This window comes from Salvelinus alpinus, chromosome 25 (genome assembly GCF_045679555.1).
Source record: "Salvelinus alpinus chromosome 25, SLU_Salpinus.1, whole genome shotgun sequence".
In the NCBI taxonomy this organism is placed as follows: Eukaryota; Metazoa; Chordata; class Actinopteri; order Salmoniformes; family Salmonidae; genus Salvelinus; species Salvelinus alpinus.
Genome location: NC_092110.1, coordinates 16,150,896 through 16,175,327, shown reverse-complemented (window position 1 = coordinate 16,175,327; position 24,432 = coordinate 16,150,896). Strand labels below are relative to the sequence as shown.

General features: G+C 38.9%; 18 non-coding genes across 18 annotated transcripts; all 18 read left to right on the top strand.

Moving 5' to 3' along the window:
- Positions 1-325: 325 nt before the first annotated feature.
- trnar-ucg (transfer RNA arginine (anticodon UCG)) lies at positions 326-398 on the top strand. Its single transcript has one exon. It is a non-coding gene; the product is annotated as a tRNA-Arg (tRNA).
- Positions 399-683: 285 nt separating this feature from the next.
- trnar-ucg (transfer RNA arginine (anticodon UCG)) lies at positions 684-756 on the top strand. Its single transcript has one exon. It is a non-coding gene; the product is annotated as a tRNA-Arg (tRNA).
- A 2,538-nt stretch (positions 757-3,294) lies between these two features.
- On the top strand, positions 3,295-3,367 carry trnal-uag (transfer RNA leucine (anticodon UAG)). The gene has a single exon. It is a non-coding gene; the product is annotated as a tRNA-Leu (tRNA).
- A 644-nt stretch (positions 3,368-4,011) lies between these two features.
- trnar-ucg (transfer RNA arginine (anticodon UCG)) lies at positions 4,012-4,084 on the top strand. The gene has a single exon. It is a non-coding gene; the product is annotated as a tRNA-Arg (tRNA).
- A 1,360-nt stretch (positions 4,085-5,444) lies between these two features.
- Positions 5,445-5,517, top strand: trnar-ucg (transfer RNA arginine (anticodon UCG)). The gene has a single exon. It is a non-coding gene; the product is annotated as a tRNA-Arg (tRNA).
- Positions 5,518-7,028: 1,511 nt separating this feature from the next.
- Positions 7,029-7,101, top strand: trnal-uag (transfer RNA leucine (anticodon UAG)). Its single transcript has one exon. It is a non-coding gene; the product is annotated as a tRNA-Leu (tRNA).
- Positions 7,102-7,745: 644 nt separating this feature from the next.
- Positions 7,746-7,818, top strand: trnar-ucg (transfer RNA arginine (anticodon UCG)). The gene has a single exon. It is a non-coding gene; the product is annotated as a tRNA-Arg (tRNA).
- A 1,511-nt stretch (positions 7,819-9,329) lies between these two features.
- On the top strand, positions 9,330-9,402 carry trnal-uag (transfer RNA leucine (anticodon UAG)). Its single transcript has one exon. It is a non-coding gene; the product is annotated as a tRNA-Leu (tRNA).
- A 644-nt stretch (positions 9,403-10,046) lies between these two features.
- trnar-ucg (transfer RNA arginine (anticodon UCG)) lies at positions 10,047-10,119 on the top strand. The gene has a single exon. It is a non-coding gene; the product is annotated as a tRNA-Arg (tRNA).
- A 1,361-nt stretch (positions 10,120-11,480) lies between these two features.
- On the top strand, positions 11,481-11,553 carry trnar-ucg (transfer RNA arginine (anticodon UCG)). Its single transcript has one exon. It is a non-coding gene; the product is annotated as a tRNA-Arg (tRNA).
- A 1,002-nt stretch (positions 11,554-12,555) lies between these two features.
- trnar-ucg (transfer RNA arginine (anticodon UCG)) lies at positions 12,556-12,628 on the top strand. The gene has a single exon. It is a non-coding gene; the product is annotated as a tRNA-Arg (tRNA).
- A 1,340-nt stretch (positions 12,629-13,968) lies between these two features.
- trnar-ucg (transfer RNA arginine (anticodon UCG)) lies at positions 13,969-14,041 on the top strand. Its single transcript has one exon. It is a non-coding gene; the product is annotated as a tRNA-Arg (tRNA).
- A 1,361-nt stretch (positions 14,042-15,402) lies between these two features.
- trnar-ucg (transfer RNA arginine (anticodon UCG)) lies at positions 15,403-15,475 on the top strand. The gene has a single exon. It is a non-coding gene; the product is annotated as a tRNA-Arg (tRNA).
- A 285-nt stretch (positions 15,476-15,760) lies between these two features.
- trnar-ucg (transfer RNA arginine (anticodon UCG)) lies at positions 15,761-15,833 on the top strand. The gene has a single exon. It is a non-coding gene; the product is annotated as a tRNA-Arg (tRNA).
- Positions 15,834-17,910: 2,077 nt separating this feature from the next.
- trnar-ucg (transfer RNA arginine (anticodon UCG)) lies at positions 17,911-17,983 on the top strand. The gene has a single exon. It is a non-coding gene; the product is annotated as a tRNA-Arg (tRNA).
- Positions 17,984-19,701: 1,718 nt separating this feature from the next.
- trnar-ucg (transfer RNA arginine (anticodon UCG)) lies at positions 19,702-19,774 on the top strand. Its single transcript has one exon. It is a non-coding gene; the product is annotated as a tRNA-Arg (tRNA).
- Positions 19,775-20,418: 644 nt separating this feature from the next.
- Positions 20,419-20,491, top strand: trnar-ucg (transfer RNA arginine (anticodon UCG)). Its single transcript has one exon. It is a non-coding gene; the product is annotated as a tRNA-Arg (tRNA).
- A 1,718-nt stretch (positions 20,492-22,209) lies between these two features.
- On the top strand, positions 22,210-22,282 carry trnar-ucg (transfer RNA arginine (anticodon UCG)). Its single transcript has one exon. It is a non-coding gene; the product is annotated as a tRNA-Arg (tRNA).
- Positions 22,283-24,432: the final 2,150 nt, after the last annotated feature.

The window sequence follows — 24,432 nt, the reverse complement described above, 5'->3', positions numbered from 1 at the left end:
TCAAATCAGACGATTGAGGGTTTGACTCTCCTCGTTGTTGTTTAATTTCATTAGCACAACTATTTTGGACATGTTCGCAACTTCCCGAGATAAGGCTTTGTTCTTCTTGCTTTGAAAAGCTAGGACATTGTTATAATATTTAATAATCTAAGAGTGCGAGGCCTGAGTAATATTGTGTCTGATTATGCATCACAAGATTGAGGGATAGCGTCTCTTCGTACTTGTTCAATATCACTAGCTTTCCTCATTCGGACAGGTTCGCAAGTTTCATGTCTATTGTGGTAAAACAACGTCTGCATGATGTCATATAAGTTTATATGAAACAGGCTGCGTGGCCTAATGGATAAGGCGTCTGACTTCGAATCAGAAGATTGAGGGTTCGAGTCCCTTCGTGGTCGTTTAATTTCATAAACTCAGTTAATTTGGACTTGTTCGCAACTTCCCGAGATAAGGCTTTGTTCTTCTTGCTTTGAAAAGCTAGGACATTGTTATAATATTTAATAATCTAAGAGTGCGAGGCCTGAGTAATATTGTGTCTGATTATGCATCACAAGATTGAGGGATAGCGTCTCTTCGTACTTGTTCAATATCACTAGCTTTCCTCATTCGGACAGGTTCGCAATTTTCATGTCTATTGTGGTAAAACAACGTCTGCATGATGTCATATAGGAGTATATGTAACAGGCTGCGTGGCCTAATGGATAAGGCGTCTGACTTCGAATCAGAAGATTGAGGGTTCGAGTCCCTTCGTGGTCGTTTAATTTCATAAACTCAGTTAATTTGGACTTGTTCGCAACTTCCCGAGATAAGGCTTTGTTCTTCTTGCTTTGAAAAGCTAGGACATTGTTATAATATTTAATAATCTAAGAGTGCGAGGCCTGAGTAATATTGTGTCTGATTATGCATCACAAGATTGAGGGATAGCGTCTCTTCGTACTTGTTCAATATCACTAGCTTTCCTCATTCGGACAGGTTCGCAATTTTCATGTCTATTGTGGTAAAACAACGTCTGCATGATGTCATATAAGTGTATTTGAAACAGGCTGCGTGGCCTAATGGATAAGGTGTCTGACTTCGAATCAGAAGATTGAGGTTTCGATTCCCTTCGTGGTCGTTTAATTTCGTAAACTCAGTTAATTTGGACTTGTTTGCAATTTCCTGAAATAAGTCTTTGTTCTTGTTGCTTTGAAATGCTAGAACATTGTCATGCAACTTCAATGATCTAAGAATGCGAGACCTGTGAAATATTGTGTCTGATTCTGCATCACAAGATTGAGGGATAGCTTCTCTTCGTACTTGTTCAATATAACTAGCTTTCCTCATTCGGACCGGTTCACAATTTTGATATCTATTGTTGCAAAACAACGTCTGAATGATGTCATATTGGATTATGTGGAGTAGAGTGTGTCGCCTAATGGATAAGGTGTTTGACTTCAAATCAGACGATTGAGGGTTTGACTCTCCTCGTTGTTGTTTAATTTCATTAGCACAGCTATTTTGGACATGTTCGCAACTTCCCGAGATAAGGCTTTGTTCTTCTTGCTTTGAAAAGCTAGGACATTGTTATAATATTTAATAATCTAAGAGTGCGAGGCCTGAGTAATATTGTGTCTGATTATGCATCACAAGATTGAGGGATAGCGTCTCTTCGTACTTGTTCAATATCACTAGCTTTCCTCATTCGGACAGGTTCGCAATTTTCATGTCTATTGTGGTAAAACAACGTCTGCATGATGTCATATAAGTGTATATGAAACAGGCTGCGTGGCCTAATGGATAAGGTGTCTGACTTCGAATCAGAAGATTGAGGTTTCGAGTCCCTTCGTGGTCGTTTAATTTAGTAAACTCAGTTAATTTGGACTTGTTTGCAATTTCCTGAAATAGTGTCTGACTTCGAATCAGAAGATTGAGGTTTCGAGTCCCTTCGTGGTCGTTTAATTTCGTAAACTCAGTTAATTTGGACTTGTTTGCAATTTCCTGAAATAAGTCTTTGTTCTTGTTGCTTTGAAATGCTAGGACATTGTCATGCAACTTCAATGATCTAAGAATGCGAGACCTGTGAAATATTGTGTCTGATTCTGCATCACAAGATTGAGGGATAGCTTCTCTTCGTACTTGTTCAATATAACTAGCTTTCCTCATTCGGACCTGTTCACAATTTTGATGTCTATTGTTGCAAAACAACGTCTGAATGATGTCATATTGGATTATGTGGAGTAGAGTGTGTCGCCTAATGGATAAGGTGTTTGACTTCAAATCAGACGGTTGAGGGTTTGACTCTCCTCGTTGTTGTTTAATTTCATTAGCTCAGCTATTTTGGACATGTTCGCAACTTCCCGAGATAAGGCTTTGTTCTTCTTGCTTTGAAAAGCTAGGACATTGTTATACAATTTAATAATCTAAGAGTGCGAGGCCTGAGTAATATTGTGTCTGATTATGCATCACAAGATTGAGGGATAGCGTCTCTTCATACTTGTTCAATATCACTAGCTTTCCTCATTCGTACAGGTTCGCAATTTTCATGTCTATTGTGGCAAAACAACGTCTGCATGATGTCATATAGGAGTATATGTAACAGGTTGCGTGGCCTAATGGATAAGGCGTCTGACTTCGAATTAGAAGATTAAGGGTTCGAGTCCCTTCGTGGTCGGTTAATTTCATAAACTCAGTTAATTTGGACTTGTTTGCAATTTCCTGAAATTAGTCTTTGTTCTTGTTGCTTTGAAATGCTAGGACATTGTCATGCAACTTCAATGATCTAAGAATGCGAGACCTGTGAAATATTGTGTCTGATTCTGCATCACAAGATTGAGGGATAGCGTCTCTTCGTACTTGTTCAATATAACTAGCTTTCCTCATTCGGACCGGTTCACAATTTTGATATCTATTGTTGCAAAACAACGTCTGAATGATGTCATATTGGATTATGTGGAGTAGAGTGTGTCGCCTAATGGATAAGGTGTTTGACTTCAAATCAGACGATTGAGGGTTTGACTCTCCTCGTTGTTGTTTAATTTCATTAGCACAGCTATTTTGGACATGTTCGCAATTTCCCGAGATAAGGCTTTGTTCTTCTTGCTTTGAAAAGCTAGGACATTGTTATAATATTTAATAATCTAAGAGTGCGAGGCCTGAGTAATATTGTGTCTGATTATGCATCACAAGATTGAGGGATAGCGACTCTTCGTACTTGTTCAATATCACTAGCTTTCCTCATTCGGACAGGTTCGCAATTTTCATGTCTATTGTGGAAAAACAACGTCTGCATGATGTCATATAGGTGTAAATGAATCAGGGTGCGTGGCCTAATGGATAAGGCGTCTGACTTAGAATCAGAAGATTGAGGGTTCGAGTCCCTTCGTGGTCGTTTAATTTCGTAAACTCAGTTAATTTGGACTTGTTTGCAATTTCCTGAAATAAGTCTTTGTTCTTGTTGCTTTGAAATGCTAGGACATTGTCATGCAACTTCAATGATCTAAGAATGCGAGACCTGTGAAATATTGTGTCTGATTCTGCATCACAAGATTGAGGGATAGCTTCTCTTCGTACTTGTTCAATATAACTAGCTTTCCTCATTCGGACCGGTTCACAATTTTGATGTCTATTGTTGCAAAACAACGTCTGAATGATGTCATATTGGATTATGTGGAGTAGAGTGTGTCGCCTAATGGATAAGGTGTTTGACTTCAAATCAGACGATTGAGGGTTTGACTCTCCTCGTTGTTGTTTAATTTCATTAGCTCAGCTATTTTGGACATGTTCGCAACTTCCCGAGATAAGGCTTTGTTCTTCTTGCTTTGAAAAGCTAGGACATTGTTATACAATTTAATAATCTAAGAGTGCGAGGCCTGAGTAATATTGTGTCTGATTATGCATCACAAGATTGAGGGATAGCGTCTCTTCATACTTGTTCAATATCACTAGCTTTCCTCATTCGGACAGGTTCGCAATTTTCATGTCTATTGTGGCAAAACAACGTCTGCATGATGTCATATAGGAGTATATGTAACAGGTTGCGTGGCCTAATGGATAAGGCGTCTGACTTCGAATCAGAAGATTAAGGGTTCGAGTCCCTTCGTGGTCGTTTAATTTCATAAACTCAGTTAATTTGGACTTGTTTGCAATTTGCGGAAATAAGTCTTTGTTCTTCTTGCTTTGAAAAGCTAGGACATTGTTATAATATTTAATAATCTAAGAGTGCGAGGCCTGAGTAATATTGTGTCTGATTATGCATCACAAGATTGAGGGATAGCGTCTCTTCGTACTTGTTCAATATCACTAGCTTTCCTCATTCGGACCGGTTCACAATTTTGATATCTATTGTTGCAAAACAACGTCTGAATGATGTCATATTGGATTATGTGGAGTAGAGTGTGTCGCCTAATGGATAAGGTGTTTGACTTCAAATCAGACGATTGAGGGTTTGACTCTCCTCGTTGTTGTTTAATTTCATTAGCACAGCTATTTTGGACATGTTCGCAACTTACCGAGATAAGGCTTTGTTCTTCTTGCTTTGAAAAGCTAGGACATTGTTATAATATTTAATAATCTAAGAGTGCGAGGCCTGAGTAATATTGTGTCTGATTATGCATCACAAGATTGAGGGATAGCGTCTCTTCGTACTTGTTCAATATCACTAGCTTTCCTCATTCGGACAGGTTCGCAATTTTCATGTCTATTGTGGTAAAACAACGTCTGCATGATGTCATATAAGTGTATATGAAACAGGCTGCGTGGCCTAATGGATAAGGTGTCTGACTTCAAATCAGAAGATTGAGGTTTCGAGTCCCTTCGTGGTCGTTTAATTTCGTAAACTCAGTTAATTTGGACTTGTTTGCAATTTCCTGAAATAAGTCTTTGTTCTTGTTGCTTTGAAATGCTAGGACATTGTCATGCAACTTCAATGATCTAAGAATGTGAGACCTGTGAAATATTGTGTCTGATTCTGCATCACAAGATTGAGGGATAGCGTCTCTTCGTACTTGTTCAATATAACTAGCTTTCCTCATTCGGACCGGTTCACAATTTTGATGTCTATTGTTGCAAAACAACGTCAGAATGATGTCATATTGGATTATGTGGAGTAGAGTGTGTCGCCTAATGGATAAGGTGTTTGACTTCAAATCAGACGATTGAGGGTTTGACTCTCCTCGTTGTTGTTTAATTTCAATTGCACAGCTATTTTGGACATGTTCGCAACTTCCCGAGATAAGGCTTTGTTCTTCTTGCTTTGAAAAGCTAGGACATAGTTATAATATTTAATAATCTAAGAGTGCGAGGCCTGAGTAATATTGTGTCTGATTATACATCACAAGATTGAGGGATAGCGCCTCTTCGTACTTGTTCAATATCACTAGCTTTCCTCATTCGGACAGGTTCGCAATTTTCATGTCTATTGTGGCAAAACAACGTCTGCATGATGTCATATAGGAGTATATGTAACAGGTTGCGTGGCCTAATGGATAAGGCGTCTGACTTCGAATCAGAAGATTAAGGGTTCGAGTCCCTTCGTGGTCGTTTAATTTCATAAACTCAGTTAATTTGGACTTGTTTGCAATTTGCGGAAATAAGTCTTTGTTCTTGTTGCTTTGAAATGCTAGAACATTGTCATGCAACTTCAATGATACTTCAAATCAGACGATTGAGGGTTTGACTCTCCTCGTTGTTGTTTAATTTCATTAGCACAACTATTTTGGACATGTTCGCAACTTCCCGAGATAAGGCTTTGTTCTTCTTGCTTTGAAAAGCTAGGACATTGTTATAATATTTAATAATCTAAGAGTGCGAGGCCTGAGTAATATTGTGTCTGATTATGCATCACAAGATTGAGGGATAGCGTCTCTTCGTACTTGTTCAATATCACTAGCTTTCCTCATTCGGACAGGTTCGCAAGTTTCATGTCTATTGTGGTAAAACAACGTCTGCATGATGTCATATAAGTGTATATGAAACAGGCTGCGTGGCCTAATGGATAAGGCGTCTGCCTTCGAATCAGAAGATTGAGGCTTCGAGTCCCTTCGTGGTCGTTTAATTTCATAAACTCAGTTAATTTGGACTTGGTCGCAACTTCCCGAGATAAGGCTTTGTTCTTCTTGCTTTGAAAAGCTAGGACATTGTTATAATATTTAATAATCTAAGAGTGCGAGGCCTGAGTAATATTGTGTCTGATTATGCATCACAAGATTGAGGGATAGCGTCTCTTCGTACTTGTTCAATATCACTAGCTTTCCTCATTCGGACAGGTTCGCAATTTTCATGTCTATTGTGGCAAAACAACGTCTGCATGATGTCATATAGGAGTATATGTAACAGGTTGCGTGGCCTAATGGATAAGGCGTCTGACTTCGAATTAGAAGATTAAGGGTTCGAGTCCCTTCGTGGTCGGTTAATTTCATAAACTCAGTTAATTTGGACTTGTTTGCAATTTCCTGAAATTAGTCTTTGTTCTTGTTGCTTTGAAATGCTAGAACATTGTCATGCAACTTCAATGATCTAAGAATGCGAGACCTGTGAAATATTGTGTCTGATTCTGCATCACAAGATTGAGGGATAGCGTCTCTTCGTACTTGTTCAATATAACTAGCTTTCCTCATTCGGACCGGTTCACAATTTTGATGTCTATTGTTGCAAAACAACGTCTGAATGATGTCATATTGGATTATGTGGAGTAGAGTGTGTCGCCTAATGGATAAGGTGTTTGACTTCAAATCAGACGATTGAGGGTTTGACTCTCCTCGTTGTTGTTTAATTTCATTAGCACAGCTATTTTGGACATGTTTGCAACTTCCCGAGATAAGGCTTTGTTCTTCTTGCTTTGAAAAGCTAGGACATTGTTATAATATTTAATAATCTAAGAGTGCGAGGCCTGAGTAATATTGTGTCTGATTATGCATCACAAGATTGAGGGATAGCGTCTCTTCGTACTTGTTCAATATCACTAGCTTTCCTCATTCGGACAGGTTCGCAATTTTCATGTCTATTGTGGAAAAACAACGTCTGCATGATGTCATATAGGTGTAAATGAATCAGGCTGCGTGGCCTAATGGATAAGGCGTCTGACTTAGAATCAGAAGATTGAGGGTTCGAGTCCCTTCGTGGTCGTTTAATTTCATAAACTCAGTTAATTTGGACTTGTTTGCAATTTCCTGAAATAAGTCTTTGTTCTTGTTGCTTTGAAATGCTAGGACATTGTCATGCAACTTCAATGATCTAAGAATGCGAGACCTGTGAAATATTGTGTCTGATTCTGCATCACAAGATTGAGGGATAGCTTCTCTTCGTACTTGTTCAATATAACTAGCTTTCCTCATTCGGACCGGTTCACAATTTTGATGTCTATTGTTGCAAAACAACGTCTGAATGATGTCATATTGGATTATGTGGAGTAGAGTGTGTCGCCTAATGGATAAGGTGTTTGACTTCAAATCAGACGATTGAGGGTTTGACTCTCCTCGTTGTTGTTTAATTTCAATTGCACAGCTATTTTGGACATGTTCGCAACTTCCCGAGATAAGGCTTTGTTCTTCTTGCTTTGAAAAGCTAGGACATAGTTATAATATTTAATAATCTAAGAGTGCGAGGCCTGAGTAATATTGTGTCTGATTATACATCACAAGATTGAGGGATAGCGCCTCTTCGTACTTGTTCAATATCACTAGCTTTCCTCATTCGGACAGGTTCGCAATTTTCATGTCTATTGTGGCAAAACAACGTCTGCATGATGTCATATAGGAGTATATGTAACAGGTTGCGTGGCCTAATGGATAAGGCGTCTGACTTCGAATCAGAAGATTAAGGGTTCGAGTCCCTTCGTGGTCGTTTAATTTCATAAACTCAGTTAATTTGGACTTGTTTGCAATTTGCGGAAATAAGTCTTTGTTCTTGTTGCTTTGAAATGCTAGAACATTGTCATGCAACTTCAATGAGACTTCAAATCAGACGATTGAGGGTTTGACTCTCCTCGTTGTTGTTTAATTTCATTAGCACAACTATTTTGGACATGTTCGCAACTTCCCGAGATAAGGCTTTGTTCTTCTTGCTTTGAAAAGCTAGGACATTGTTATAATATTTAATAATCTAAGAGTGCGAGGCCTGAGTAATATTGTGTCTGATTATGCATCACAAGATTGAGGGATAGCGTCTCTTCGTACTTGTTCAATATCACTAGCTTTCCTCATTCGGACAGGTTCGCAAGTTTCATGTCTATTGTGGTAAAACAACGTCTGCATGATGTCATATAAGTGTATATGAAACAGGCTGCGTGGCCTAATGGATAAGGCGTCTGCCTTCGAATCAGAACATTGAGGGTTCGAGTCCCTTCGTGGTCGTTTAATTTCATAAACTCAGTTAATTTGGACTTGGTCGCAACTTCCCGAGATAAGGCTTTGTTCTTCTTGCTTTGAAAAGCTAGGACATTGTTATAATATTTAATAATCTAAGAGTGCGAGGCCTGAGTAATATTGTGTCTGATTATGCATCACAAGATTGAGGGATAGCGTCTCTTCGTACTTGTTCAATATCACTAGCTTTCCTCATTCGGACAGGTTCGCAATTTTCATGTCTATTGTGGCAAAACAACGTCTGCATGATGTCATATAGGAGTATATGTAACAGGTTGCGTGGCCTAATGGATAAGGCGTCTGACTTCGAATTAGAAGATTAAGGGTTCGAGTCCCTTCGTGGTCGGTTAATTTCATAAACTCAGTTAATTTGGACTTGTTTGCAATTTCCTGAAATTAGTCTTTGTTCTTGTTGCTTTGAAATGCTAGAACATTGTCATGCAACTTCAATGATCTAAGAATGCGAGACCTGTGAAATATTGTGTCTGATTCTGCATCACAAGATTGAGGGATAGCGTCTCTTCGTACTTGTTCAATATAACTAGCTTTCCTCATTCGGACCGGTTCACAATTTTGATGTCTATTGTTGCAAAACAACGTCTGAATGATGTCATATTGGATTATGTGGAGTAGAGTGTGTCGCCTAATGGATAAGGTGTTTGACTTCAAATCAGACGATTGAGGGTTTGACTCTCCTCGTTGTTGTTTAATTTCATTAGCACAGCTATTTTGGACATGTTTGCAACTTCCCGAGATAAGGCTTTGTTCTTCTTGCTTTGAAAAGCTAGGACATTGTTATAATATTTAATAATCTAAGAGTGCGAGGCCTGAGTAATATTGTGTCTGATTATGCATCACAAGATTGAGGGATAGCGTCTCTTCGTACTTGTTCAATATCACTAGCTTTCCTCATTCGGACAGGTTCGCAATTTTCATGTCTATTGTGGAAAAACAACGTCTGCATGATGTCATATAGGTGTAAATGAATCAGGCTGCGTGGCCTAATGGATAAGGCGTCTGACTTAGAATCCGAAGATTGAGGGTTCGAGTCCCTTCGTGGTCGTTTAATTTCATAAACTCAGTTAATTTGGACTTGTTTGCAATTTCCTGAAATAAGTCTTTGTTCTTGTTGCTTTGAAATGCTAGGACATTGTCATGCAACTTCAATGATCTAAGAATGCGAGACCTGTGAAATATTGTGTCTGATTCTGCATCACAAGATTGAGGGATAGCTTCTCTTCGTACTTGTTCAATATAACTAGCTTTCCTCATTCGGACCGGTTCACAATTTTGATGTCTATTGTTGCAAAACAACGTCTGAATGATGTCATATTGGATTATGTGGAGTAGAGTGTGTCGCCTAATGGATAAGGTGTTTGACTTCAAATCAGACGATTGAGGGTTTGACTCTCCTCGTTGTTGTTTAATTTCATTAGCTCAGCTATTTTGGACATGTTCGCAACTTCCCGAGATAAGGCTTTGTTCTTCTTGCTTTGAAAAGCTAGGACATTGTTATACAATTTAATAATCTAAGAGTGCGCGGCCTGAGTAATATTGTGTCTGATTATGCATCACAAGATTGAGGGATAGCGTCTCTTCATACTTGTTCAATATCACTAGCTTTCCTCATTCGGACAGGTTCGCAATTTTCATGTCTATTGTGGCAAAACAACGTCTGCATGATGTCATATAGGAGTATATGTAACAGGTTGCGTGGCCTAATGGATAAGGCGTCTGACTTCGAATCAGAAGATTAAGGGTTCGAGTCCCTTCGTGGTCGTTTAATTTCATAAACTCAGTTAATTTGGACTTGTTTGCAATTTGCGGAAATAAGTCTTTGTTCTTGTTGCTTTGAAATGCTAGAACATTGTCATGCAACTTGAATGATCTAAGAATGCGAGACCTGTGAAATATTGTGTCTGATTCTGCATCACAAGATGGAGGGATAGCGTCTCTTCGTACTTGTTCAATATAACTAGCTTTCCTCATTCGGACCGGTTCACAATTTTGATGTCTATTGTTGCAAAACAACGTCAGAATGATGTCATATTGGATTATGTGGAGTAGAGTGTGTCGCCTAATGGATAAGGTGTTTGACTTCAAATCAGACGATTGAGGGTTTGACTCTCCTAGTTGTTGTTTAATTTCATTAGCACAGCTATTTTGGACATGTTCGCAATTTCCCGAGATAAGGCTTTGTTCTTCTTGCTTTGAAAAGCTAGGACATTGTTATAATATTTAATAATCTAAGAGTGCGAGGCCTGAGTAATATTGTGTCTGATTATGCATCACAAGATTGAGGGATAGCGTCTCTTCGTACTTGTTCAATATCACTAGCTTTCCTCATTCGGACAGGTTCGCAATTTTCATGTCTATTGTGGTAAAACAACGTCTGCATGATGTCATATAAGTGTATATGAAACAGGCTGCGTGGCCTAATGGATAAGGTGTCTGACTTCGAATCAGAAGATTGAGGTTTCGAGTCCCTTCGTGGTCGTTTAATTTCATAAACTCAGTTAATTTGGACTTGTTTGCAATTTGCGGAAATAAGTCTTTGTTCTTGTTGCTTTGAAATGCTAGAACATTGTCATGCAACTTCAATGATCTAAGAATGCGAGACCTGTGAAATATTGTGTCTGATTCTGCATCACAAGATTGAGGGATAGCGTCTCTTCGTACTTGTTCAATATAACTAGCTTTCCTCATTCGGACCGGTTCACAATTTTGATGTCTATTGTTGCAAAACAACGTCAGAATGATGTCATATTGGATTATGTGGAGTAGAGTGTGTCGCCTAATGGATAAGGTGTTTGACTTCAAATCAGACGATTGAGGGTTTGACTCTCCTCGTTGTTGTTTAATTTCATTAGCACAACTATTTTGGACATGTTCGCAACTTCCCGAGATAAGGCTTTGTTCTTCTTGCTTTGAAAAGCTAGGACATTGTTATAATATTTAATAATCTAAGAGTGCGAGGCCTGAGTAATATTGTGTCTGATTATGCATCACAAGATTGAGGGATAGCGTCTCTTCGTACTTGTTCAATATCACTAGCTTTCCTCATTCGGACAGGTTCGCAAGTTTCATGTCTATTGTGGTAAAACAACGTCTGCATGATGTCATATAAGTGTATATGAAACAGGCTGCGTGGCCTAATGGATAAGGCGTCTGACTTCGAATCAGAAGATTGAGGGTTCGAGTCCCTTCGTGGTCGTTTAATTTCATAAACTCAGTTAATTTGGACTTGTTCGCAACTTCCCGAGATAAGGCTTTGTTCTTCTTGCTTTGAAAAGCTAGGACATTGTTATAATATTTAATAATCTAAGAGTGCGAGGCCTGAGTAATATTGTGTCTGATTATGCATCACAAGATTGAGGGATAGCGTCTCTTCGTACTTGTTCAATATCACTAGCTTTCCTCATTCGGACAGGTTCGCAATTTTCATGTCTATTGTGGTAAAACAACGTCTGCATGATGTCATATAGGTGTACATGCAACAGGCTGCGTGGCCTAATGGATAAGGTGTCTGACTTCGAATCAGAAGATTGAGGTTTCGAGTCCCTTCGTGGTCGTTTAATTTCGTAAACTCAGTTAATTTGGACTTGTTTGCAATTTCCTGAAATAAGTCTTTGTTCTTGTTGCTTTGAAATGCTAGGACATTGTCATGCAACTTCAATGATCTAAGAATGCGAGACCTGTGAAATATTGTGTCTGATTCTGCATCACAAGATTGAGGGATAGCTTCTCTTCGTACTTGTTCAATATAACTAGCTTTCCTCATTCGGACCGGTTCACAATTTTGATGTCTATTGTTGCAAAACAACGTCTGAATGATGTCATATTGGATTATGTGGAGTAGAGTGTGTCGCCTAATGGATAAGGTGTTTGACTTCAAATCAGACGGTTGAGGGTTTGACTCTCCTCGTTGTTGTTTAATTTCATTAGCTCAGCTATTTTGGACATGTTCGCAACTTCCCGAGATAAGGCTTTGTTCTTCTTGCTTTGAAAAGCTAGGACATTGTTATACAATTTAATAATCTAAGAGTGCGAGGCCTGAGTAATATTGTGTCTGATTATTCATCACAAGATTGAGGGATAGCGTCTCTTCATACTTGTTCAATATCACTAGCTTTCCTCATTCGGACAGGTTCGCAATTTTCATGTCTATTGTGGCAAAACAACGTCTGCATGATGTCATATAGGAGTATATGTAACAGGTTGTGTGGCCTAATGGATAAGGCGTCTGACTTCGAATCAGAAGATTAAGGGTTCGAGTCCCTTCGTGGTCGGTTAATTTCATAAACTCAGTTAATTTGGACTTGTTTGCAATTTCCTGAAATAAGTCTTTGTTCTTGTTGCTTTGAAATGCTAGAACATTGTCATGCAACTTCAATGATCTAAGAATGCGAGACCTGTGAAATATTGTGTCTGATTCTGCATCACAAGATTGAGGGATAGCGTCTCTTCGTACTTGTTCAATATAACTAGCTTTCCTCATTCGGACCGGTTCATAATTTTGATGTCTATTGTTGCAAAACAACGTCTGAATGATGTCATATTGGATTATGTGGAGTAGAGTGTGTCGCCTAATGGATAAGGTGTTTGACTTCAAATCAGACGATTGAGGGTTTGACTCTCCTCGTTGTTGTTTAATTTCATTAGCACAGCTATTTTGGACATGTTCGCAATTTCCCGAGATAAGGCTTTGTTCTTCTTGCTTTGAAAAGCTAGGACATTGTTATAATATTTAATAATCTAAGAGTGCGAGGCCTGAGTAATATTGTGTCTGATTATGCATCACAAGATTGAGGGATAGCGTCTCTTCGTACTTGTTCAATATCACTAGCTTTCCTCATTCGGACAGGTTCGCAATTTTCATGTCTATTGTGGTAAAACAACGTCTGCATGATGTCATATAAGAGTATATGTAACTGGCTGCGTGGCCTAATGGATAAGGCGTCTGACTTCGAGTCCCTTCGTGGCCGTTTAATTTCGTAAACTCAGTTAATTTGGACTTGTTTGCAATTTCCTGAAATAAGTCTTTGTTCTTGTTGCTTTGAAATGCTAGGACATTGTCATGCAACTTCAATGATCTAAGAATGCGAGACCTGTGAAATATTGTGTCTGATTCTGCATCACAAGATTGAGGGATAGCTTCTCTTCGTACTTGTTCAATATAACTAGCTTTCCTCATTCGGACCGGTTCACAATTTTGATATCTATTGTTGCAAAACAACGTCTGAATGATGTCATATTGGATTATGTGGAGTAGAGTGTGTCGCCTAATGGATAAGGTGTTTGACTTCAAATCAGACGATTGAGGGTTTGACTCTCCTCGTTGTTGTTTAATTTCATTAGCACAGCTATTTTGGACATGTTCGCAACTTCCCGAGATAAGGCTTTGTTCTTCTTGCTTTGAAAAGCTAGGACATTGTTATAATATTTAATAATCTAAGAGTGCGAGGCCTGAGTAATATTGTGTCTGATTATGCGTCACAAGATTGAGGGATAGCGTCTCTTCGTACTTGTTCAATATCACTAGCTTTCCTCATTCGGACAGGTTGGCAATTTTCATGTCTATTGTGGTAAAACAACGTCTGCATGATGTCATATAGGTGTATATGAAACAGGCTGCGTGGCCTAATGGATAAGGCGTCTGACTTCGAATCAGAAGATTGAGGGTTCGAGTCCCTACGTGGTCGTTTAATTTCATTAGCACAGCTATTTTGGACATGTTCGCAATTTCCCGAGATAAGGCTTTGTTCTTCTTGCTTTGAAAAGCTAGGACATTGTTATAATATTTAATAATCTAAGAGTGCGAGGCCTGAGTAATATTGTGTCTGATTATGCATCACAAGATTGAGGGATAGCGTCTCTTCGTACTTGTTCAATATCACTAGCTTTCCTCATTCGGACAGGTTCGCAATTTTCATGTCTATTGTGGTAAAACAACGTCTGCATGATGTCATATAGGAGTATATGTAACAGGCTGTGTGGCCTAATGGATAAGGCGTCTGACTTCGAATCAGAAGATTGAGGGTTTGAGTCCCTTCGTGGTCGTTTAATTTCATAAACTCAGTTAATTTGGACTTGTTCGCAACTTCCCGAGATAAGGCTTTGTTCTTCTTGCTTTGAAAAGCTAGGACATTGTTATAATATTTAATAATCTAAGAGTGCGAGGCCTGAGTAATATTGTGTCTGATTATGCATCACAAGATTGAGGGATAGCGTCTCTTCGTACTTGTTCAATATCACTAGCTTTCCTCATTCGGACAGGTTCGTAATTTTCATGTCTATTGTGGTAAAACAACGTCTGCATGATGTCATATAGGTGTAAATGAAACAGGCTGCGTGGCCTAATGGATAAGGCGTCTGACTTCGAATCAGAAGATTGAGGGTTCGAGTCCATTCGTGGTCGTTTAATTTCGTAAACTCAGTTAATTTGGACTTGTTTGCAATTTCCCGGAATTTTGTCTTTGTTCTTGTTGCTTTGAAATGCTAGGACATTGTCATGCAACTTCAATGATCTAAGAATGCGAGACCTGTGAAATATTGTGTCTGATTCTGCATCACAAGATTGAGGGATAGCTTCTCTTCGTACTTGTTCAATATAACTAGCTTTCCTCATTCGGACCGGTTCACAATTTTGATGTCTATTGTTGCAAAACAACGTCTGAATGATGTCATATTGGATTATGTGGAGTAGAGTGTGTCGCCTAATGGATAAGGTGTTTGACTTCAAATCAGACGATTGAGGGTTTGACTCTCCTCGTTGTTGTTTAATTTCATTAGCACAACTATTTTGGACATGTTCGCAACTTCCCGAGATAAGGCTTTGTTCTTGTTGCTTTGAAAAGCTAGGACATTGTTATAATATTTAATAATCTAAGAGTGCGAGGCCTGAGTAATATTGTGTCTGATTATGCATCACAAGATTGAGGGATAGCGTCTCTTCGTACTTGTTCAATATCACTAGCTTTCCTCATTCGGACAGGTTCGCAAGTTTCATGTCTATTGTGGTAAAACAACGTCTGCATGATGTCATATGAGTGTATATGAAACAGGCTGCGTGGCCTAATGGATAAGGCGTCTGACTTCGAATCAGAAGATTGAGGGTTCGAGTCCTTTCGTGGTCGTTTAATTTCATAAACTCAGTTAATTTGGACTTGTTCGCAACTTCCCGAGATAAGGCTTTGTTCTTCTTGCTTTGAAAAGCTAGGACATTGTTATAATATTTAATAATCTAAGAGTGCGAGGCCTGAGTAATATTGTGTCTGATTATGCATCACAAGATTGAGGGATAGCGTCTCTTCGTACTTGTTCAATATCACTAGCTTTCCTCATTCGGACAGGTTCGCAAGTTTCATGTCTATTGTGGTAAAACAACGTCTGCATGATGTCATATGAGTGTATATGAAACAGGCTGCGTGGCCTAATGGATAAGGCGTCTGACTTCGAATCAGAAGATTGAGGGTTCGAGTCCTTTCGTGGTCGTTTAATTTCATAAACTCAGTTAATTTGGACTTGTTCGCAACTTCCCGAGATAAGGCTTTGTTCTTCTTGCTTTGAAAAGCTAGGACATTGTTATAATATTTAATAATCTAAGAGTGCGAGGCCTGAGTAATATTGTGTCTGATTATGCATCACAAGATTGAGGGATAGCGTCTCTTCGTACTTGTTCAATATCACTAGCTTTCCTCATTCGGACAGGTTCGCAATTTTCATGTCTATTGTGGTAAAACAACGTCTGCATGATGTCATATAGGAGTATATGTAACAGGCTGCGTGACCTAATGGGTAAGGCGTCTGACTTCGAATCAGAAGATTGATGGTTCGAGTCCCTTCGTGGTCGTTTAATTTCATAAACTCAGTTAATTTGGACTTGTTCGCAACTTCCCGAGATAAGGCTTTGTTCTTCTTGCTTTGAAAAGCTAGGACATTGTTATAATATTTAATAATCTAAGAGTGCGAGGCCTGAGTAATATTGTGTCTGATTATGCATCACAAGATTGAGGGATAGCGTCTCTTCGTACTTGTTCAATATCACTAGCTTTCCTCATTCGGACAGGTTCGTAATTTTCATGTCTATTGTGGTAAAACAACGTCTGCATGATGTCATATAGGTGTAAATGAAACAGGCTGCGTGGCCTAATGGATAAGGCGTCTGACTTCGAATCAGAAGATTGAGGGTTCGAGTCCGTTCGTGGTCGTTTAATTTCGTAAACTCAGTTAATTTGGACTTGTTTGCAATTTCCTGAAATAAGTCTTTGTTCTTGTTGCTTTGAAATGCTAGGACATTGTCATGCAACTTCAATGATCTAAGAATGCGAGACCTGTGAAATATTGTGTCTGATTCTGCATCACAAGATTGATTGATAGCTTCTCTTCGTACATGTTCAATATAACTAGCTTTCCTCATTCGGACCGGTTCACAATTTTGATGTCTATTGTTGCAAAACAACGTCTGAATGATGTCATATTGGATTATGTGGAGTAGAGTGTGTCGCCTAATGGATAAGGTGTTTGACTTCAAATCAGACGATTGAGGGTTTGACTCTCCTCGTTGTTGTTTAATTTCATTAGCACAACTATTTTGGACATGTTCGCAACTTCCCGAGATAAGGCTTTGTTCTTCTTGCTTTGAAAAGCTAGGACATTGTTATAATATTTAATAATCTAAGAGTGCGAGGCCTGAGTAATATTGTGTCTGATTATGCATCACAAGATTGAGGGATAGCGTCTCTTCGTACTTGTTCAATATCACTAGCTTTCCTCATTCGGACAGGTTCGTAATTTTCATGTCTATTGTGGTAAAACAACGTCTGCATGATGTCATATAGGTGTAAATGAAACAGGCTGCGTGGCCTAATGGATAAGGCGTCTGACTTCAAATCAGAAGATTGAGGGTTCGAGTCCATTCGTGGTCGTTTAATTTCGTAAACTCAGTTAATTTGGACTTGTTTGCAATTTCCTGAAATAAGTCTTTGTTCTTGTTGCTTTGAAATGCTAGGACATTGTCATGCAACTTCAATGATCTAAGAATGCGAGACCTGTGAAATATTGTGTCTGATTCTGCATCACAAGATTGAGGGATAGCTTCTCTTCGTACTTGTTCAATATAACTAGCTTTCCTCATTCGGACCGGTTCACAATTTTGATGTCTATTGTTGCAAAACAACGTCTGAATGATGTCATATTGGATTATGTGGAGTAGAGTGTGTCGCCTAATGGATAAGGTGTTTGACTTCAAATCAGACGATTGAGGGTTTGACTCTCCTCGTTGTTGTTTAATTTCATTAGCACAACTATTTTGGACATGTTCGCAACTTCCCGAGATAAGGCTTTGTTCTTCTTGCTTTGAAAAGCTAGGACATTGTTATAATATTTAATAATATAAGAGTGCGAGGCCTGAGTAATATTGTGTCTGATTATGCATCACAAGATTGAGTTATAGCGTCTCTTCGTACATGTTCAATATCACTAGCTTTCCTCATTCGGACAGGTTCGCAAGTTTCATGTCTATTGTGGTAAAACAACGTCTGCATGATGTCATATAAGTATATATGAAACAGGCTGCGTGGCCTAATGGATAAGGCGTCTGACTTCGAATCAGAAGATTGAGGGTTCGAGTCCCTTCGGGGTCGTTTAATTTCATAAACTCAGTTAATTTGGACATGTTCGCAACTTCCCGAGATAAGGCTTTGTTCTTCTTGCTTTGAAAAGCTAGGACATTGTTATAATATTTAATAATCTAAGAGTGCGAGGCCTGAGTAATATTGTGTCTGATTATGCATCACAAGATTGAGGGATAGCGTCTCTTCGTACTTGTTCAATATCACTAGCTTTCCTCATTCGGACAGGTTCGCAATTTTCATGTCTATTGTGGTAAAACAACGTCTGCATGATGTCATATAGGAGTATATGTAACAGGCTGCGTGGCCTAATGGATTAGGCGTCTGACTTCGAATCAGAAGATTGAGGGTTCGAGTACCTTCGTGGTCGTTTAATTTCATAAACTCAGTTAATTTGGACTTGTTCGCAACTTCCCGAGATAAGGCTTTGTTCTTCTTGCTTTGAAAAGCTAGGACATTGTTATAATATTTAATAATCTAAGAGTGCGAGGCATGAGTAATATTGTGTCTGATTATGCATCACAAGATTGAGGGATAGCGTCTCTTCGTACTTGTTCAATATCACTAGCTTTCCTCATTCGGACAGGTTCGTAATTTTCATGTCTATTGTGGTAAAACAACGTCTGCATGATGTCATATAGGTGTAAATGAAACAGGCTGCGTGGCCTAATGGATAAGGAGTCTGACTTCGAATCAGAAGATTGAGGGTTCGAGTCCGTTCGTGGTCGTTTAATTTCGTAAACTCAGTTAATTTGGACTTGTTTGCAATTTCCTGAAATAAGTCTTTGTTCTTGTTGCTTTGAAATGCTAGGACATTGTCATGCAACTTCAATGATCTAAGAATGCGAGACCTGTGAAATATTGTGTCTGATTCTGCATCACAAGATTGATTGATAGCTTCTCTTCGTACATGTTCAATATAACTAGCTTTCCTCATTCGGACCGGTTCACAATTTTGATGTCTATTGTTGCAAAACAACGTCTGAATGATGTCATATTGGATTATGTGGAGTAGAGTGTGTCGCCTAATGGATAAGGTGTTTGACTTCAAATCAGACGATTGAGGGTTTGACTCTCCTCGTTGTTGTTTAATTTCATTAGCACAACTATTTTGGACATGTTCGCAACTTCCCGAGATAAGGCTTTGTTCTTCTTGCTTTGAAAAGCTAGGACATTGTTATAATATTTAATAATCTAAGAGTGCGAGGCCTGAGTAATATTGTGTCTGATTATGCATCACAAGATTGAGGGATAGCGTCTCTTCGTACTTGTTCAATATCACTAGCTTTCCTCATTCGGACAGGTTCGCAAGTTTCATGTCTATTGTGGTAAAACAACGTCTGCATGATGTCATATAAGTGTATACGAAACAGGCTGCGTGGCCTAATGGATAAGGCGTCTGACTTCGAATCAGAAGATTGAGAGTTCGAGTCCCTTCGTGGTCGTTTAATTTCATAAACTCAGTTAATTTGGACTTGTTCGCAACTTCCCGAGATAAGGCTTTGTTCTTCTTGCTTTGAAAAGCTAGGACATTGTTATAATATTTAATAATCTAAGAGTGCGAGGCCTGAGTAATATTGTGTCTGATTATGCATCACAAGATTGAGGGATAGCGTCTCTTCGTACTTGTTCAATATCACTAGCTTTCCTCATTCGGACAGGTTCGCAATTTTCATGTCTATTGTGGTAAAACAACGTCTGCATGATGTCATATAGGTGTATATGAAACAGGCTGCGTGGCCTAATGGATAAGGCGTCTGACTTCGAATCAGAAGATTGAGGGTTCGAGTCCCTTCGTGGTCATTTAATTTCGTAAACTCAGTTAATTTGGACTTGTTTGCAATTTCCTGAAATAAGTCTTTGTTCTTGTTGCTTTGAAATGCTAGGACATTGTCATGCAACTTCAATGATCTAAGAATGCGAGACCTGTGAAATATTGTGTCTGATTCTGCATCACAAGATTGAGGGATAGCTTCTCTTCGTACTTGTTCAATATAACTAGCTTTCCTCATTCGGACCGGTTCACAATTTTGATGTCTATTGTTGCAAAACAACGTCTGAATGATGTCATATTGGATTATGTGGAGTAGAGTGTGTCGCCTAATGGATAAGGTGTTTGACTTCAAATCAGACGATTGAGGGTTTGACTCTCCTCGTTGTTGTTTAATTTCATTAGCACAACTATTTTGGACATGTTCGCAACTTCCCGAGATAAGGCTTTGTTCTTCTTGCTTTGAAAAGCTAGGACATTGTTATAATATTTAATAATATAAGAGTGCGAGGCCTGAGTAATATTGTGTCTGATTATGCATCACAAGATTGAGTTATAGCGTCTCTTCGTACTTGTTCAATATCACTAGCTTTCCTCATTCGGACAGGTTCGCAAGTTTCATGTCTATTGTGGTAAAACAACGTCTGCATGATGTCATATAAGTATATATGAAACAGGCTGCGTGGCCTAATGGATAAGGCGTCTGACTTCGAATCAGAAGATTGAGGGTTCGAGTCCCTTCGTGGTCGTTTAATTTCATAAACTCAGTTAATTTGGACATGTTCGCAACTTCCCGAGATAAGGCTTTGTTCTTCTTGCTTTGAAAAGCTAGGACATTGTTATAATATTTAATAATCTAAGAGTGCGAGGCCTGAGTAATATTGTGTCTGATTATGCATCACAAGATTGAGGGATAGCGTCTCTTCGTACTTGTTCAATATCACTAGCTTTCCTCATTCGGACAGGTTCGCAATTTTCATGTCTATTGTGGTAAAACAACGTCTGCATGATGTCATATAGGAGTATATGGAACAGGCTGCGTGGCCTAATGGATTAGGCGTCTGACTTCGAATCAGAAGATTGAGGGTTCGAGTACCTTCGTGGTCGTTTAATTTCATAAACTCAGTTAATTTGGACTTGTTCGCAACTTCCCGAGATAAGGCTTTGTTCTTCTTGCTTTGAAAAGCTAGGACATTGTTATAATATTTAATAATCTAAGAGTGCGAGGCATGAGTAATATTGTGTCTGATTATGCATCACAAGATTGAGGGATAGCGTCTCTTCGTACTTGTTCAATATCACTAGCTTTCCTCATTCGGACAGGTTCGTAATTTTCATGTCTATTGTGGTAAAACAACGTCTGCATGATGTCATATAGGTGTAAATGAAACAGGCTGCGTGGCCTAATGGATAAGGAGTCTGACTTCGAATCAGAAGATTGAGGGTTCGAGTCCGTTCGTGGTCGTTTAATTTCGTAAACTCAGTTAATTTGGACTTGTTTGCAATTTCCTGAAATAAGTCTTTGTTCTTGTTGCTTTGAAATGCTAGGACATTGTCATGCAACTTCAATGATCTAAGAATGCGAGACCTGTGAAATATTGTGTCTGATTCTGCATCACAAGATTGATTGATAGCTTCTCTTCGTACATGTTCAATATAACTAGCTTTCCTCATTCGGACCGGTTCACAATTTTGATGTCTATTGTTGCAAAACAACGTCTGAATGATGTCATATTGGATTATGTGGAGTAGAGTGTGTCGCCTAATGGATAAGGTGTTTGACTTCAAATCAGACGATTGAGGGTTTGACTCTCCTCGTTGTTGTTTAATTTCATTAGCACAACTATTTTGGACATGTTCGCAACTTCCCGAGATAAGGCTTTGTTCTTCTTGCTTTGAAAAGCTAGGACATTGTTATAATATTTAATAATCTAAGAGTGCGAGGCCTGAGTAATATTGTGTCTGATTATGCATCACAAGATTGAGGGATAGCGTCTCTTCGTACTTGTTCAATATCACTAGCTTTCCTCATTCGGACAGGTTCGCAAGTTTCATGTCTATTGTGGTAAAACAACGTCTGCATGATGTCATATAAGTGTATACGAAACAGGCTGCGTGGCCTAATGGATAAGGCGTCTGACTTCGAATCAGAAGATTGAGAGTTCGAGTCCCTTCGTGGTCGTTTAATTTCATAAACTCAGTTAATTTGGACTTGTTCGCAACTTCCCGAGATAAGGCTTTGTTCTTCTTGCTTTGAAAAGCTAGGACATTGTTATAATATTTAATAATCTAAGAGTGCGAGGCCTGAGTAATATTGTGTCTGATTATGCATCACAAGATTGAGGGATAGCGTCTCTTCGTACTTGTTCAATATCACTAGCTTTCCTCATTCGGACAGGTTCGCAATTTTCATGTCTATTGTGGTAAAACAACGTCTGCATGATGTCATATAGGTGTATATGAAACAGGCTGCGTGGCCTAATGGATAAGGCGTCTGACTTCGAATCAGAAGATTGAGGGTTCGAGTCCCTTCGTGGTCATTTAATTTCGTAAACTCAGTTAATTTGGACTTGTTTGCAATTTCCTGAAATAAGTCTTTGTTCTTGTTGCTTTGAAATGCTAGGACATTGTCATGCAACTTCAATGATCTAAGAATGCGAGACCTGTGAAATATTGTGTCTGATTCTGCATCACAAGATTGAGGGATAGCTTCTCTTCGTACTTGTTCAATATAACTAACTTTCCTCATCCGGACCGGTTCACAATTTTGATATCTATTGTTGCAAAACAACGTCTGAATGATGTCATATTGGATTATGTGGAGTAGAGTGTGTCGCCTAATGGATAAGGTGTTTGACTTCAAATCAGACGATTGAGGGTTTGACTCTCCTCGTTGTTGTTTAATTTCATTAGCACAGCTATTTTGGACATGTTCGCAACTTCCCGAGATAAGGCTTTGTTCTTCTTGCTTTGAAAAGCTAGGACATTGTTATAATATTTAATAATCTAAGAGTGCGAGGCCTGAGTAATATTGTGTCTGATTATGCATCACAAGATTGAGGGATAGCGTCTCTTCGTACTTGTTCAATATCACTAGCTTTCCTCATTCGGACAGGTTCGCAATTTTCATGTCTATTGTGGTAAAACAACGTCTGCATGATGTCATATAGGTGTATATGAAACAGGCTGCGTGGCCTAATGGATAAGGCGTCTGACTTCGAATCACAAGATTGAGGGTTCGAGTCCCTTCGTGGTCATTTAATTTCGTAAATTCAGTTAATTTGGACTTGTTTGCAATTTCCTGAAATAAGTCTTTGTTCTTGTTGCTTTGAAATGCTAGGACATTGTCATGCAACTTCAATGATCTAAGAATGCGAGACCTGTGAAATATTGTGTCTGATTCTGCATCACAAGATTGAGGGATAGCTTCTCTTCGTACTTGTTCAATATAACTAGCTTTCCTCATTCGGACCGGTTCACAATTTTGATATCTATTGTTGCAAAACAACGTCTGAATGATGTCATATTGGATTATGTGGAGTAGAGTGTGTCGCCTAATGGATAAGGTGTTTGACTTCAAATCAGACGATTGAGGGTTTGACTCTCCTCGTTGTTGTTTAATTTCATTAGCACAGCTATTTTGGACATGTTCGCAACTTCCCGAGATAAGGCTTTGTTCTTCTTGCTTTGAAAAGCTAGGACATTGTTATAATATTTAATAATCTAAGAGTGCGAGGCCTGAGTAATATTGTGTCTGATTATGCATCACAAGATTGAGGGATAGCGTCTCTTCGTACTTGTTCAATATCACTAGCTTTCCTCATTCGGACAGGTTCGCAATTTTCATGTATATTGTGGTAAAACAACGTCTGCATGATGTCATATAGGAGTATATGTAACAGGCTGCGTGGCCTAATGGATAAGGCGTCTGACTTCGAATCAGAAGATTAAGGGTTGGAGTCCCTTCGTGGTCGTTTAATTTCATAAACTAAGTTAATTTGGACTTGTTTGCAATTTGCGGAAATAAGTCTCTGTTCTTGTTGCTTTGAAATGCTAGAACATTGTCATGCAACTTCAATGATCTAAGAATGCGAGACCTGTGAAATATTGTGTCTGATTCTGCATCACAAGATTGAGGGATAGCGTCTCTTCGTACTTGTTCAATATAACTAGCTTTCCTCATTCGGACCGGTTCACAATTTTGATGTCTATTGTTGCAAAACAACGTCAGAATGATGTCATATTGGATTATGTGGAGTAGAGTGTGTCGCCTAATGCATAAGGTGTTTGACTTCAAATCAGACGATTGAGGGTTTGACTCTCCTCGTTGTTGTTTAATTTCAATTGCACAGCTATTTTGGACATGTTCGCAACTTCCCGAGATAAGGCTTTGTTCTTCTTGCTTTGAAAAGCTAGGACATTGTTATAATATTTAATAATCTAAGAGTGCGAGGCCTGAGTAATATTGTGTCTGATTATACATCACAAGATTGAGGGATAGCGCCTCTTCGTACTTGTTCAATATCACTAGCTTTCCCCATTCGGACAGGTTCGCAATTTTCATGTCTATTGTGGTAAAACAACGTCTGCATGATGTCATATAGGAGTATATGAAACAGGCTGCGTGGCCTAATGGATAAGGCGTCTGACTTCGAATCAGAAGATTGAGGGTTCGAGTCACTTCGTGGTC